The sequence below is a fragment of the Lissotriton helveticus genome, chromosome 3_2 (genome assembly GCF_964261635.1).
Source record: "Lissotriton helveticus chromosome 3_2, aLisHel1.1, whole genome shotgun sequence".
NCBI lineage: Eukaryota > Metazoa > Chordata > Amphibia > Caudata > Salamandridae > Lissotriton > Lissotriton helveticus.
This window is the reverse complement of record NC_136062.1, coordinates 351732965-351750475: the sequence shown is the minus strand read 5'-3', so window position 1 is coordinate 351750475 and position 17511 is coordinate 351732965. Positions and strand designations below refer to the sequence as shown.

General features: G+C 45.1%; 1 protein-coding gene across 1 annotated transcript in view; it reads left to right on the top strand.

The window, feature by feature from the left end:
• NELL1 (neural EGFL like 1) overlaps window positions 1–17511 on the top strand; it is a 3494430-nt gene that overhangs the window by 1913290 nt on the left and 1563629 nt on the right. The gene's annotated exons all lie outside the window — the stretch shown is intronic.

Below are 17511 nucleotides of genomic sequence, written 5' to 3'. Positions count from 1 at the left end.
TCAAAAAAGACAACCCTAGCCCTTCTCCATCAACTCAAGGGAAGTTCCCTAAAATTCTCTGCTTCCTGGGCGCTAGGTAATCTTCTTTTTCTGCTTGTGTTATTTACAAAGTTCTTTAACAGTCTACTATCAGATTTGTGGTTGCAGCTTCAATAGCATAGTTCAGTATTTCCAAACGAAGATTGTGCTCTTCATGTGCTGTTATCGTTGTACCAAAGTCGGGGAATTGCAATTCTGAAAGGAACATGTGTTTTAACTTGCTGAGGCGGGGAGGTCTGGGGAGCACGAATGTTAGTGACCCTTCTTGTTCGACACCGGGTACCAACAGTCTTATTTCCACGGTGATAATGGGCTCAGAACTGGACACCACCACCGCTCGGATCCTCCCTGTCTCCGGTTTCACAGACATTTGTCGCCAGATATGTCCACTCAGGTGTGGAGTATCTTCTGTTAGGCACACGCACTCTTCTTGACCTTCTTCGGTCCGGTGCTTCAGCGCCCTGAGCACCTTCTTCTGGGTCTGAGTCTTCTGATATCGGAGGAAGGGTTGCCTCTGGAGTTGACCTCAGGCTAGAGCTCCTTCTTTGTGGCCAATTAGCTTCTCCACGTGCCCTTCTACTCCTTCTCCTCCTGGTCTGTTCTCGCTCTCTTTCAGACCTGTCAGGGTCAGACTCGTACTCCCAGCTGCTTTCTCCTTCTGTAGCGTCGTCTGTTTCGCTGTTGTACTGACCGTCCTCAGCTGGGTCAGACTCGTTCCCTGCTTCCGCTGGCACCTCTACAGCTTGGCTAGCCCCCTCTATGGCTTCTCGGTCCTCTGCTGGACGTCTATCCGAGAGAGGAGCTGTTCCTTCCAGAGGTGCTGGAACCCTTCGCGTATGTGACGCGTGGATCCAATTGGGCAGGCCTCCCACCTTCACAGCAGTGTTCGTGATCAGGATGACCTGGAAGGGTCCACGCCAACGAATATCCAAGCAGCTTCTTCTCACATGTTTCTTCACCAGGACCCAGTCCCCAGGATACAGGTCATGGCAAGGGCCCTGGCACGCTGGAACCTCGGCAGCCTGCACCTGAAGGGACACAGAACGCATGGCGTCAGACAGCCCCTTACAATAGTCCAGGATCATATCATCTGTGATATTTAACAGTGCAGTAGCTGGGACAGATGGCAGCCTCATTGCTCTCCCCATTAACACCTCATGTGGTGACAACCCTGTCCTTCTGTCTGGGGTACTACGAAGGCTCATGAGGACCAATGGCAGGGCGTCAGGCCAACTCAGGGTCGTTGAGGAACAAACTTTTGCTATTCTGGACTTGATCGTTCCATTGATCTGTTCCACAATTCCTGAGGCTTCTGGTCGGTAACTGCAATGTAACTTTTGGTCTATATTTAACGCTACACAGACCATCTTCACAAGCTCGCTGTTAAAATGTGTTCCCCTATCTGATTCCAAAAAGGCCGGCACCCCGAAGCGAGGAATGATTTCTCTGAGCAGTAACTTGGCCACTGTGAGGGTGTCGCACCTACGTGTAGGGTATGCCTCAACCCATCTGGAGAACACACAAACAATCACCAAGACATAGCGGAGGCGATTGCACCTTGGCATTTCAATGAAATCTATCTGCATTCGATTGAATGGACCTCCAGACCTTCCTATGTGACTTAGTGCAACTGGTGTTCTTTTCCCTACGTTCAGCTGCTGGCAGGTCACACAACGCTGGCACACTGCTTCTGCTGCTATTCTAAACTTAGGATTGTACCAAGTCTGTCTAAACACTCTCAGCATAGCATCTCTCCCTAAGTGTACGGGACCATGTATGAGTCTAGCCATTGGACTCACCATCTCATTGGGCAACACTGCTCTGCCGTCTGCTGAGACCCAAAAATGGGTCTCACCCATTACACATCCTGCCTTTTCCCATGTTTCTTTTTCAGAATCAGGAGCATTTTCTTGCATGGTTGACAGTTCATCCCAAGTATCAACAGTTTCCAGTATCATGGCTAATTCAGTTCTTACATTTATTCCACCCACATCCACCTCTGTGAAGGAGTAACCTTGTTCCGCGCAATACCGCGCAACTTCATCAGCATATCTATTGCCTTTCGAAACAAAGTCCTCATTTCTGGTATGTGCGGTGCACTTTACAACTGCGATACTTGCTGGACATTGCAATGCTTCTAACAACAGGCGCACAAACTCTCCATTGCGAATGGGAGAGCCTGAAGAAGTCATGAACCCTCTTTGAGACCATAACTGCCCGTAATCATGAACTACCCCAAACCCGTATTGGCTGTCGGTGTATATGGTGACTCGAATTTGATTGCTTGCCAAGCAAGCACGTGTCAGGGCAATAATCTCGGCTACCTGAGCGGAGTGTACTCCTTCCAGGCACCCAGCTTCCACAACTCCAGTAATTGTACAAACAGCATAAGCTGCTCTCAACTGCCCAACTTCGTCTCTTACACATGAGCCATCGACAAAGAAAATTTCATCTGGGTCAGTCAGTGGCTCATCTACGATGTCGGGTCTGGGTTTGGTGCATAGTTCAGTCACATCAAGACAGTCATGGTCTGTATATTCATCATCATCCTCAATATCATTTGGAAGTGGCATCAAGGTAGCAGGGTTCAAAACAGAGCATCTCTTGAGGGTCACATTCTCTGCAGCAAGAATAACTTGCTCATAGCGCGTGAGCCTGCTATTGGTCAGATGCTGTGTTTTGGTCCTGGTCATCAACAGTTCAACAGAATGTGGCACGCACACCTCTAACGGGTGCCCCATGACGATATTTTCACATCTTTCAATGCTGACACCCGTTGCAGCAACGGATTTGAGACATCCGGGCAACGCTGCGGCTACTGGGTCTAAAGTAGCCGAGAAATAAGCAACTGGTCTACGGGCATTCCCATGGATTTGGACTAACACAGACAACGCGCAACCTTCTCTCTCACAACAGTAAAGAAAAAATTGTTTATTGTAATCAGGCATTCCCAATGCCGGAGCACGACACAGGTCCTCTCTCAGCTGTAGGAACGCCATCAAACAGTCTTTGTCCCATGGTACCGGATCACTCACCTCCTTGTGCGTCAGTTTTTGCAAGGGCTTTGCTTTCAGTGAAAAGTTCACGATCCACTGTCGGCAATAACCCACCATCCCTAGGAACATCCTGACCTCTCTCTGAGTCCTAGGCGCATTCATTTTCATGATCGCCTCTATCCTGTCTGGTGACACCTTTCGTTTGCCTTTCTCAATTCTGTGTCCCAAATACTGCACTTCTGTCAGGCAGTACTGCAATTTTCCCGGGGATACCTTGTGCCCATTGGCAGCTAGGTGATTTAACAAAGCAATGGAGTCTTCCCTGCAAGCTTCTTCTGTTTCTGACGCCACAAGGAGGTCGTCTATGTACTGGACCAGAACTGACTTCTGGGGCAGCACTAGACTTTCAAGATTTTTCTTCAAAAGCTGGTTAAAGATCGATGGGCTCTCTGTATACCCCTGAGGGATACGACACCATGTTAGGACGCGATTTTCCAGCTTAAATGCGAAAAGAAAATGGCTTTCTTCGTCCAAAGGGATCGAAAAGAAAGCCTGGCAAAGATCGATCACAGTGAACCACTCAGCTTGGAAAGGAATCTGAAACAGTATCACTGATGGATTCGGTACCACTGGACAACATGAAACGACTATGTTATTAATCTTTCGCAGGTCCTGTACTATCCGAAATTTCCCATTTGGTTTCTGCAGACCCATAATCGGGGAGTTGCATGGACTACCCACGATTTCTTTCAGTATTCCCTGTTTAATCATGGACTCGATCACGGGTTTTATGCCTGCAATCGTTTCTGGAGTCAATTTATATTGGGGTGTTCTTGGGAACTCAGCATGCGGTTTCACTACAATTTTCACTGGGTCCACCCCTTTGACCAATCCAATCTCTTCCCCAGTGAAATCCCATACTTCTGGTGCCACTGTCTCTCTCAAGTCCCAGGGGAGCTCCTCTACTGTTAAAGTAGGGTACAGTTCCACGCATATTCTAGAGTTTGCAACTTTGAAATCTGCATCATCATCATTGGTCAATACCTCCACTCCCTGAGGTGTACAGTATATAGTACAATTCAATTTACACAACAGGTCTCTTCCTAGCAGACACACAGGACTTGAATCGCAAACCACAAACTGGTGCTCATCACTGTACTTCCCTATTTTCACCTGCACCGGTTCTGTCAATTGGCTGGTTATTCTCCTGTTTGCGACCCCTACCACCTGTATGGTCTCTCCAGACATGGGCAGGTCTGGAACTGCAGCTGATCTGATCGTGGATCTAGTGGCTCCTGTGTCCACCAGAAATGTCGTAGGGCACCCTGCTACTTCTGCTTCAACATAGGGTCCCCTCTGATCTACCTCCAAGGCTGCCCCGAGGGTGCAGTCTTCTCTTTCCACTCTCTGTCCGGTTAATGGGTCCACATAATAGCACTCTTCCCCTTCCACAAACAGGGGCATTTGTCTATAGGTCTTACCCATACTCCCTACTCGAGGAGGTTGCGGGAACTGGGCTCGGGGAGGAGCCCCCCCCCCTTTGAGCACCTTTCCTTGGTATGGCGTTACCCTTCTTGTAGGCGCGCTCTGGACCTCTTCCTCTTCTATCTCTTGTTCTCCTATCTCTACATTGTAGGGGCACTCGCGTTTCCAATGCCCCACCTCGTTGCACTGGTGGCACCTAGTCGTTTTCTTCAAGGCAGCTATGTCTATTCTGGGTCTAAAGGTGGAACTCTCCTCATTGCCCTTGTTCTGACTGTACTGCTTCTTTCCTCCTGTACCTGTTCCTTGCTGCTGTTGCTGTTGTCCCCCCTTCCCTGCTGCCTGCATCTGTACCACCATCAACTTTTCTTTTAGTTTCTTAGCCTTAGAGTCTATCTCATCACAGCAGTACCTGGCATATCTCAGTATTTCGTCTAGGGGTTTAGTTTGCCAACAAATCGAGTGTTGCTGAATCATTAAACTAATATCCGGTCTCAGTCCCAGGACGAACTTGGACACAAATTGCCCTATGTCTTTTGGATCCATTACATCCAAGCCGCTATACTGTTTAAACGCCTTCAGCAATCTCTCGTAATACTCGTGGACTGTCTCTTTGGGTTCCTGTCTTGTTCGGTCTATTCTGACCCAATCTATATCTTGCATTGGCACTTTCTCTTTCAGCCAAGTCATCACTCTCTCGTATTTTGCCATCACAGTCTCGGACGGCCCATTAGTCTTGGCATCTCTCTCTGGCTCCGTTGTGGGCCACTCAGCGCTAACCTTGCATGCTGTCCACAGATCGCCTGGTACTACAATGTCAAACAGCGTGTTCAGATCTATCCAAAGGACCTTTGAGATTTTTACAAATCTCTCCACTTGCTTGTACCACTCCACTGGGCTTTCACGTAATTTGGGGAAAGAGGTGGTAAAAGCAGCTAAATCTCCCCTACTCCAAGGGACATGTACATAGTTCCCATTTGCGACTTCACGCAAAGGGTATGCTTCTATTCCCTGCTGTCCTGGTGTCATACCAATCATGCTTCTCCTACCGGTCCCTTTCTTGGACCACCTCTCTTCCCACTTATCTAGTGCCCTCCATGTCCTTATTCCAGTAATCAGTTCCCTTATGTGTGTTTTCAGCCCAATCGTTCTCCTCTCATCTAGGTCTCGATCTGAGTAATGTAGCCTGTGGTTACCCTGTAATGCTTTGGTTCTTGACAAGTCCACCATATATTTGCCTGCTAGTTCGACTAACTTCTCATGGACTGCTCTCGCTTTTCGAGTAATGTCTTTTGCCATATACAGTATTTCATCCTGTTCATACATTTCCATTCTTTCTAAAGGCAGGGTACCATCTACCATGTCATCCAGGTCTGACCTTAAACTGGAAACATCGAGTCTCTTGGCTTTTATCTCAGCTCGCAATATGTCTTTCGAAGGGGGCTCACTGGTCTCCCTACCATCCCAACTTCGAGCTCTGCGTTTGGGCTCGGGAGAGTTAATGGGTGGTCTCCCTCGCTCCCATCTCTCCAGGTCCCATGCTCGGCCATCCGATCTAGGAAGGTGATGGAACACGGGCCTGTTACCCCCACTCTCTCTCTGCCCACTCTCTTCTTCTTCTCTCCTCTCCCCGCACACCTCTCTGTTATTTTCCCTCTGTTCGCTACTCTCTCTTTGCCTCGTATTGCTCAGTACCCGATACGATCCTTCCTGGTTCCCCATATTCCCTGGGCTGCGCTCATTGCCGTCATCACAGGGACTATGGTGTGACCTCTCACAACTCCCATTCAGTTCTCTGGTGCCGGGCACACAGTGTGGACATTTAAAGCTGTTTCTGTACTCTTGTGCTCTCCTCTCCCCTTCACTGAGTATTGGGCGCGCCACCCCTTCACTCCCGGGGCCCCCGTTTTCCAGGTCTGTTCTACCTCCACTCCGGGCCCAATGGGTGACTCCCCTACTCCCTCTACAGTCCCACTCCGGGCTACTCTCCCCAGCCCCGCAGTGAGTCCGTGCTCTGCTGTCCTGACTTTCCCTTTCAGCTTCCGCAGCATTGATGCTCTTTTGAGCCTTCACTGCCTCATCCCACTGCTTCATGTACTCATTTAGCTCTTGAAAGGATTTTCGTCCAGATCCCCTCAGATCCATTGGCCATCTAGGGCCCCCAGGATCTCCTCCTGGGTCCCCTGCTGTGTGCATCGGTGTACTCCACTCTCTGGGTATCGGCATCTGACTTGGGGAATTAGTGGTATCGTTCCTCCTTGCCTTCTCTGCTCTTTCTCTGTCTTTCCGTACCCGTTCTTCTCCTCTTGCTCTCTCCTGGTCATATATCGATATTATAGGACCTATGGTGACAGGTACCTGTAATGCATCTGGTAATGGGTAGGATGTGGCGCTTTCCGTTTCCGGCGCTCTTTGTACCACAAACCTCCCGACTACCTGTTGCACCTGATTAGGCTGGGACAGCTCTTTCTTTGGCTCAGGATCCCACTCTGAACTGGGAAGCGGTCTATGCTCTCCTGCATTGCCCCCCTTTGCTCCTTCCGTATTCTCGACCTCTCCCCCTGCTCTATTATACGGGGGTGGCCTGTCTGTCAATAATCTGTTTATCAGGCTGTCCTCTGTTTCGCTCTCATCATCTTCTTCTAGGGGGCTTTTATTTACTGGCGCCTCTAACACTGGGTACAGTTTATTTATTTCCAAATTATGCACTCTCCATCTTTTAGCATCCGCATCCCACCTGGCATCCTGTACTGCCCTTACCGATCGTTTCACCCTTTCTTGTCGTCTGTTCATATTCTTTTCATGCGCTGCCCTAATCCATGCTTCAAGAGCTTCAAACTGGGTTGGTCTAGGCAAGGGTCTCATTGAGGTCATGACTGATTTTAATCGATGTAACACCTCTAATCTGAACGTCCCGTACTTCGGGAACGTCAGTTCCTCATTTCCTTCAGTAATCTTACTCCACTCTGATATCCAAAGGATCGTATGCAGCCCAACATTTACTGCCATGTAACGAGCTGGCGTACCCTCCGGCGGGGCTTCTTCCCCTTCATACGATCCCCGCTTCTCTCTTTTAAACATCGCTTTCAGCCATTTAAAACACTTCATAATTATGCGCAAAATATCCAGCCTCGCTATTCTGTTTACTTCCTGATGACAATCCACCAATCCTGTCGCGGCTTTGCTAGCTTGGCCTATCACAGCGCGGTCTTTCTCCTGTCGGCCAATCACGTCGCGACCCTGTTCTGACGTCTTCGCTAGCTGGCCTATCACAGCGCGGTCTTTCTCCGGTCGGCCAATCACTGCGCGACACCACCTGACGTCACTTTTCTCCGCTTCGCAGCAGCACCCCTCCTTTCTCAACTCGTCTCCCGGTTATGCATGCGTCCCATTCATACACCGAAAAATGACTACTTCCGACCAAGCGGTCACTTCTCTCGACTGTACGTCCACAGTCTATCTGTAATTGTCAACACAACTGACGAGATGTCTATCGTCTCTCTGATAGGTTGCTTACACACACAGTAACTTCCGACCAGCGTCCGTTACTCACGCACTCACTCTTACGTTCCCCCTATCTCGGTCTCTCGGGTGATCAATGGTACCTCATGACCCCCTTCACACTAGTTGACAATTACTCTGGGTGTCCGATACACCCGAACCACTTAAGCTCTCCTTGAACTTAAGATTTCCACCGGTTGCGCGCGCTCACAACCTGTTCCACAGTCACTCTACAGACATTCAACTCCGCCAGACATTACAACATAGATACAATACAAAACACCGCAATCTAACACGCATAACCCTTTATACTCACTCTCGACCGATACTGCTGCTTTTTCTGTCTCACGTCATCCGGATCTTCTCCAGCGGGCTGTTCTTCCAATCATCGATCTCTAGGGGCCTTGGGGTAAGCTAACCTGGCCTAGGTCACCGTCCTCAAGAAGGCAACCATCCTCTATAGCTACCAACTGAAAGGGCGAGATTTTGATCGATACCTTATATCTATTGATCCAAACCTCGATCTGGTCGACTGAACCTTTATTGCCTGTCTGTAAGGAAAGAAAGTGCACCTATTTCCAAGTTAGTTCACCCAAGAAAGGACTCTACTCCCAAAGATCACAAACAACTTCTAGCTTTCAAAAGTTTATTGTAAAGAAATGATAAGCTGCAAATACAAGCATCTCAGAATGAGATTCACGAGATACACAGGTCCAATTACATACATGTGCTCTCGAAAAGCCCTCAGACGAGCAACAGAAATCACTAACACAAGTTCTAAGAATAGTAAAGCTATCAGCATAGACGCATATCTTTCCTTCATTTAGATTGGAGGAAAACGCAAAGGTTAGGCTATCCCTACCCTGCTCTAGATGGTATCCCTACTTAACCAAATCCCAACCTAACAAAGATGTCAGCAGTGAATGACCCCCAAGGGAAGTCACTCACTCTAAGTCTCTTGGTGAAAACCTATAGTTCTCCAGTCATGACCCCTCTCTGCCTACCCATCCGCTCTCTAAAGGGTCCTCAGGTATCTGCTCTAACTCCACCCAGGGGTGCTGTCCCTAATACAAAACAGTCAACAACATTTGAGACGCCCCTTGCGGAACGCCCCTCACGTGGTGCAACTTCTGGCTTTTTCCATGATGCTTTGTCTTGGGCCTCATGCGTTAGAGTTGACCTTGCTTCTCAGACTCTTCTCCGGCCCGCTGATACCCCTCAAACATTCCAGAACCCTCCTCCATGTCTAGGCCGTCTACTGAACAGGCCTCTATTCATTCATTTATAATTGGATCCCCCCTCTTCCTTTGCAGACAGATATCTGTAGCCAAGAACCCAACTCTCATATACTTCTAAAGGAAAAAGGCTTGCAACATTTCTCAGCCCAGACATGTACGTGTAAATAAATGCTAAAACATTTCAGGCCTACAATAATTCTCATTATGATTATAGCATTCAACTTCTTCATTTAATTAAAGCATGTTAATACTCTTATTCTATTATTAAGTAAACATTTCTATAAATCATGGCCTATTTAATGCAATGACCAAAAACCTTAATACAATTTGTGTCGTGAAAAGAACCACCTTCCCTTTCCCTCCAGCTCTGGCCCTGAGGCCTACCACGTTCTGCGTTTAACCGCATACCATCTTATGTTTTAACAGCTTCACGACATGTAATTCAAAATAATCACGTCTAATAAAGTCATATAATGTCACACATTTCTGTATTAGTTCCACTTCTACTTAGATCTCTACATTAGCTATACATTCAGAATATAATTGCAAATACTATTAGCACTCATGGCATTTCTCCTCATGATTTGTGCTTACTACAGGTAAGTGTGATGTACTCATACATTTAAGTCAGTTTGCGCTCTCTCAAGTTCCTCACCTTCATGAATTTCTAATAATAAAGTCATATCCAGATGCACACTTTACCATAAAGTATGTTTTGACAGTGCTACATTTGAGGATGAGTTTGCTCTTAAACGTGAGTGACCCAGTACACTCTGCATTCAGGAAAGGGAGTATAGTTCACATGTGCAAATCTAATGATTCATTGATTCTCCTATTCCACCTTGCACTATTCCATTACAAGGTTATCTGTCCTATCTTCAAGTATTTACCCATTTAAAATGCTAACCCTGGATCAAAAAGTTAACGTGCTCCTGTCATTGTCATATATTGATTTATATGTAGCAACATTTATGGTAAAAAATGTCTTTATTGGTTTATGTGAGTGTTGCATTGCGCAGCAGCATTGCGGTGTCTAGAGATCCCCACACATGCATGTATAGCTTTCGCATAATTACATAACATCATGAGCATGTGATGTCTTTCTGGGCCTCTATTTACAATTTTAGTAGTGGTCATCCTGGTTCACTTTCGCGAAACATTTGAAACAAGGTACTAGGCCAACAAGGTTCTAGGACTATGCATGTAGACTCATGCATAGGGTCTTGATGTTTGGGAAGAGAAAAGGATACTGTCATGAAAGATTACACTCTTTCCCCCACAAAAACACCGGGAAAAAAAACAATTACATTTTTCAAGAGTCCATAATTACAACAATGCTATCAATAAAATCTGCATGTAAATACTATACTGTTGTGTACAATCTGCTTCCCACATCTACTGAACTAACAAACTTTTTGTGTCTTTAATGTTTTTTCTCACAACTGCCCGCTTTTGTCAGATGTAACACAGAGACCCTGATTACAAGTCAGTCATTTTTTTAACAACCTGCGCGTCAACCCCTGTTTACCAAGGGTCGGTATTACGAGTTGAGTGTTGTTTAACACATCTAATATTTGTCTAATGAGTTAAACAACTTAGCCACCATTACATTTCAGCAGATCTAATCTGCCAAAATTTAACAAGAAAAAACCATATGGTAATGACTGTATCATGCAGATTTAGGTGCGTTGAACAGCAAAACCTGAAGGTTATGCCACTGGAAATCACCATAGGTGTTATGTTTTGCACACAATAAATAATAAACCCCATGGTATCGTTATTTACCAGGAACGATAAATAGCACCTATGCTTGTAATCAGACCCAGTATGTTTTTACATGTTTTTTGTTTCGACTGTAAAAAATATTTCCTAGTTCTGTGCTTTATATTTTTGCAACTTGCAACACAATCAGAGAAGTAGACAGCTTTAAGGCAACCTCAAAAAGGAAACAGATATTTCACGTCTGGATGCACAGTCCCCTAACTTGATTGGCTACATACATCAGGCTGTCATCCTCACCGAATGCCCTTTAGGAAACTTGGCTTTCACCCTGAATTCTCGCAGTCCGCTGGTTTTGAAGTAAAAACATCCGAAAATGTCTGCGTCTCAACCGGTTGTTGTTTCATTACTAAAAATATATGTTTCTCTCTTGTCAAAAATGTAAGGCTTTTACTTGAGTAGCATCTGCTGGGACTTTGGGGCTGGAGATGTCAGTTGAATGGTGATGGCAAAGTCTGGATTACTTTGTTAATCTCCACCATTAAATGTACCAGTAAAACCCATCTCATGTACTGTAATCTCCTTTGACACTCTGTATCCCTCATTGTTACATTGTTTAGTAAAGCTTAGAATTCAAGTGAATTCTCGTAATGGCAGGCACTATTTCTCATTAATAATCAGTTCAGTCTTGCAAATGCATTGGAATTTGAAACTAAGACTTGACGCACTAAGGTATTTTTATGGAACGCTTAACACCTTCGCTGCGGCGGCTATTCCGTCACAGCGCTGAGGGGGCAGGGGGCGGCGCGGCGCGCCCATGCTGGTGACGGAACCGCTCCGTCACCAGCCTCGGTTGAGTTGTGCTCATGATGGAGCGGTTCTGTCATGGCCCCGCCCGCTCAATAGAACGCGCCGGGCAGGCGCGAAATCAGAGCCGCGCAGGCGCGTCTGGCGGGCCATGACGGAACCGCTCCGTCATCAGCACAGCGCCATCGCGGCTGATGACGGAGCGCTTCCGTCATCAGCACGGAAGTGGTTAAAGATTGTTACCCTACCTGTATGGAAAGAAGTTGCTTGAAGAGGAGTACATTTACATATTGATTTTATATGTACTATATCTCAATCATATATACTAATATCAGTTTCTTAATCTCTGGACTCCAATAGAACAGTTAGAAAAAGCTGTGTTTTTGTTTTCAGCTAAAACATTTAATTCCCTCAACACAATGTACTTATTCTACTGAGGTCTCACTGGCACCACTAGTTATGAATTTTATGTTTGTCTGGATAAGAGGATGGGTGTCAAGGGTTCAGCTGGTACAGTGGCACCAGGGCATAGAGGTAGGAGGGGCCCGGTGTGTCCTGTACCAGACCCAGCTCTTCCACTTATATTTCTTTTTGAGGATGCTTCCCTGCCTCGGGCCTGCTTGATGTCCAGTGTTTTGGTAAAGGAAAAGAGGCAAATATAAATCCACAGCCCCTAGGCCCCCAGCGACAATATGTGTTATAAAGGGTATCCTAAGGGATACAAATAGGGGAAAATAGAAAGAGTGAGAGCAAGATAACGACAACGAAAGAAATTGAAAAGGGATAACTATGCAGTGGTTTATTAAGGAGACATGAGAAACGATTAAAAATGGTCGAGTGGATAAAATAAGCATCTATCTATGAGCAAATGGAAGAATAAAAAAGAAAATTGTTGGGGCACAAAGGAAGGGAGGAGAGAGGAAAGAGAAGAAGAAGACAGTAAGGGAGATGATGCAAGGAAGACATTGAACAGTGAGAACACGAAAAATTGGAGCTGGAAAGGTAAAAGAGGAGGGAGCTGAGTCATAAAGGATAAAGAATACAAGGTAGTAAGTGTAGAGAGGGTGCGAATATAGATCAAATGGATGTGCAGGATAGAGAATAAAGAAAGAGGAGCGAGAGAGAGAAGGACAAAGATGGTAGAAAGAACAGCTAAAACAGAAAGAAATACGAGTCAACAGACAGAAAGGGAGAAAGAAAATGCACAGAGAATGGAAAGAAAGGACGGATGTGAGTGTAGAGGAGGAAGGATATGAAGGGCAGAAATAATACTAAGAAAGAGATGGGAGAGGGAGCATACATGGAGGTGAAAGTAGAAAGGTGAGGTGAGATTGAGTTTAGAAACAGAAAGGCGCGACAAGGTGAGCGCAGAGATAAAAAAGGAGGCAAGCAACGGCGGAGGGAGAATGTGGAAAATTGAAAAAAATAAAGACGAGGGTGAGACCTGTAAATAAAAGAGATGAAAAGGAGATGGTGAACGGAAGCAAGAGGAAAATGCGAGGGACCCTGGGATTGCAAATCCAACAACAAGCAAAACAAGAAAAATAAGACCAAGCACTAGAAGATGGCAAAAATCTTGCAGACATAGCTATGCCAGAGGGAATGTGAAGAAGGAAGGAAAGAGGGATTCATGTAGATGTCAAAGAGAAAGGGAAGACGAAGGTAAAAAGGATAAGGATAATACACTGGGATTGGTTACCAAATGTCTGAGGGCATGACAGTGCCCCAGTTATAGCAATATTTTATTATGGACCTGAAATGTAAGGTAGGCCAATATTTCCTACTCCTGTTAGGTGCCAAAACAAACTTGTTTTATCACTAGTCCTATAAGGTAGTTTTGAGAGCTGTTGGAACCAAACTGGCATATTCTAATTCCGATGGAGTGCGAGATGGCTCAGCACAATGTACAGGAACAATGCAATCGTAATTTGAGAACTCGCACTTAATTACGAATTCTCAAATTGTGAGGGCCTTCACCATTGATGCATCGCAAAAGCATCAATAGTCAAGGCCCTCGCAATTTGAGAATTCGTAATTAATTGCGAGTTCTCAAATTGCGATTGCATTTAAGGAATCACATTTTGCGATTCCTTAAATGCAATGCATTAAAGTAAAACAAAATCAGCGATTTCACTAATAGGGGGAGCAAATTACCATGAAGTTGTACTACATGGTAATTTGCAAAAACTTTGAAAAATGCACTTTTGTAAATTGTTCAAAGTTTCATGTTGTGCACACACATGCCTTTAAGGCATGTGTGTGCGCAACATATGTGCACAGATCAATTTCAGGGGGTGCTAGAGGGTGTCCTCTTGACACCCTGGGACCCTTGAAATTGCATTCTCAATTTGCAATTCTCTAATTGAGATTCGCAAATTGAGAATGTCTTCCCATTCATTCCTCTGGGCCTCTAGGACCATAGGAATAAGTGGGGAGGTATTCCTTAATTGCATTTAGCAATTTGCGAGTCGCAATTAAGGAATGTTTAGAAATCGCAATTTTGTAAGCAATTTCTACATGCATAGGCGTTTGCGATTCCTTAATTGCGATTCCTTAAAAATCGCAATTAGGGAATTGCAAAAGCCATCATTGATGCATGTGCCTGTATATTACTTGAAAAATTATGCTTGATGTCTAGTTTCACTCATTTTACATCATCCTGGCATTGTTCTATAACAGAACCTAATCAAAATAATGTTCAGTTAGTTGGACATAGCCCCATGCTTATGTTCCCTGCCTCAGCTCTCTGTGGCATGGCAGCTTTACTGATCAAATTCACTGACTTTAGCACACCATAGATACCCATCAACAGCATACAAGCCTGATGCACTGAAAAACAAAACAATTCGAGATTGTTTTCTATATACAGTGCTACTATGAGATGAAGAATTTCATGTGTGGTGAATCAGTGTACTTTGGATGTGTTGAGTTTGCTCCTCCTGCACTGGAATGCAAGCACTCAATTGGAGATGGAAGATTACCTCCTACATCAAACACGATGAAGTGAGTAAATATCTTGTAATTAGAGACGCATATAGTTCCCTGGATGGAGCCAAACCAAACTCTATGCATATTTTTAAGAATTTGTTAAAGTAGGTCTTACAAACACCTGCACTTTCAAGTCAGAGATAAAACAGCCTTCACTCTGAAGATCGCTCACCGTCCCCAGCTACAAGAACACTTACCCACCATAATGCCCTTCTATCCACTCTAATATCCATAATTTTTCAACACTTCTGTATGTGTCTAAATTATCATCAATAGACTAAATTGTTGGCTAAACTCTGTCTAAAGGAATCAAACAACTATACTTGTCGTTACAAATCCGTCGTGTTAAACAACACTTTTTTCTCATTCTACTTTTCCTTTCGAGCGTGTTCGCCTCAGATCAATCAGAACTTTATCAGTGTAACAATTAGATCCTCTGTGCTCTCTCCTAGTGTTTACTCTTATTCAATACTTGTAAAGTCTCTCTCATTTTCTGTTTCTCATCTTCCTACCTTGCCTGATTCTTCTAGATGTCTTCCTTTTGACATTCCTTCCATCACATATCTTCTCCATCCAGTGTTCAATGCTACTCAAACTCTTGTTCAAACTTTCCACCTTATTCCACTTCACACTTTAGGTTTTCACCATACTTCAGGTTTTTACCCCTCTCACTGTCAAATCTTGGAAATAGCTTCCTCCTGCTGTACATTATTCTTTAAAAAAAAAAATATTTTTTTTTATTTAACCAAACACAGCAGTACATTTCATGATGTCTTGGGCATACATCATTTGATATTTATGCAGTGCGTCATCACTCATAGTTAGTGTACAACATACTAGAATTCCCCTTCGAATAATCAATACAATCTAGTACATTTATCTCATCTATAAAAGCCTTCTATAATAGACTGTGGCTGAGATGATGTTTTCTGCAGGCCTGCTCAGTAGCAAGCAAGCAAGCCAGTGGGGAGAGTAGCTTCTTGACCCTTTAGCAGTTAACTCATATCTAGTTGCTGTGGTGTAGCCCAGCCTTCAGATCCAAAGTGCTCTACCCTATTTACTAAACTAGAGGATTTGGATTGGAAACTGCATTGACTATCAGTCGCGCAGGTAGGCCAACAGGGGATGCCAGACATCCCCTGGGCACGATGATGACGGCAACAGCTCTGCATATGTAGTGAGCTGGTCTTTTCAGGATATCAAGTCAGCAAGCCAATCCTTAACTTTGGGGGGGGGGGGGTGCGTCTGGCCCCACCTGCGTGCCACTCGCCTTTTATCTAGTAATAGCCACAAAGCAGTACATTTATTGTGCACCGATGATAACTCTTACGTGCATCCCAATAAGGCTATAACAGGCGATGCGGGGATGTGGGACCTAGTCATCTTAGACATAACCTCTATCATCTCCATCCAGTATTGTTGCACCCCCTCACAATGCCAGGTCAGATGGAGAAAGCCTATACCCTTCCGCGTGCATCTATCGCAGCAGTCATCTTCCCTCAGTTTGTATCTGTGCAAGCGTGCAGGCATGTAGTAAACATGGCGCATGTATTTAAAATGGATTATCCCCAAGCAGGTCCCTGTTTGCGTGCAACAATATTCCCATTGCTTTATCAGTAAGTGTGGCCTCTAATTCAAGGTCCCAACCTTTCCTTGTTTCTTTTTGTGTGTTTGAGCTTTCTAGCGAGGCAACACATTACAGTTTAGACACCACGTGCGCTGCACTGCCCCACTCATTTGTAGGAGAGCATGAATGGTATCACATGTTGGCGGTTGGCGGTTCTTGGAGGAAGTCAAGGGTGTTTGCCTTCACCTCGTGCCTGACCCTAATGTAAAGAAAAGTATCTAATGGTGTGGTTTCCTCCCCACCCAATAGTGTCAGCCTGTCTTTAAACATACCTTCGTGATATAGATCGCCCCAAGTATGTAGGTTTTGCCTGCAGAGCATATTTCTACAGGTGGTTTCTTGAGTATATTATACTCACTGGATGATCCAGTGAGTATAATAAGAGTTTGTCCAATTTTTTAGCTACCCGTTTCCATGCCAGATTTGTGCATGCTACCGTCGAGTGGATGCCACCCCCCTCAAGAACTTGCATTCCCAGGAAAGCAGTCAGGGGAAGGAGGCCATGTAACCCTGTTCAATGGCTAAATGCAGCATGAATGGTGGCGGGTGAAACCATTATATTGCGTGGTGGGCCTGGGCACACAGGAAGTATAATACCATATATGGTGCCTCAAAACCACTCCGTGAAAACGGAAGTGTCAAGGTCTGCCAGCTTATTCGAGGCTGCTTGCCCCCCATGCCAACCTGATGAGCTGGGATTTAAGTGCAATAAAGTAAGGTATATTAAGGAAGAAATACAGTAGTTTTGGTAGGATTACCATTTTCATCAATGAGGCCCAGCATGCCAATGACAGCCGCAGAGAGAACCATCGGGCTATCGAATTTGTGACAGAGTGCTGTACAATCTTCTTCACGCGTTCATATCTCACAAGAAATGTAATCCTGTCAGATACCAACTGGGACACTTATGCATATGTACGATATGCTGTTGTGTCTTGTCTTTATTTATTTATTTAGTTCACCGTTTTATGTAGCACTGGAGCACCGTGACGTGAAGATGTGCTTTATACAGTAACAACAATAGTAATGTGGAGTTTATAAATTAAAACAAGAAAGAAAATGAATAAACTGAGCAATTGGAAATACATTGTAAGGTACTAAAAGAGAAGCAAAC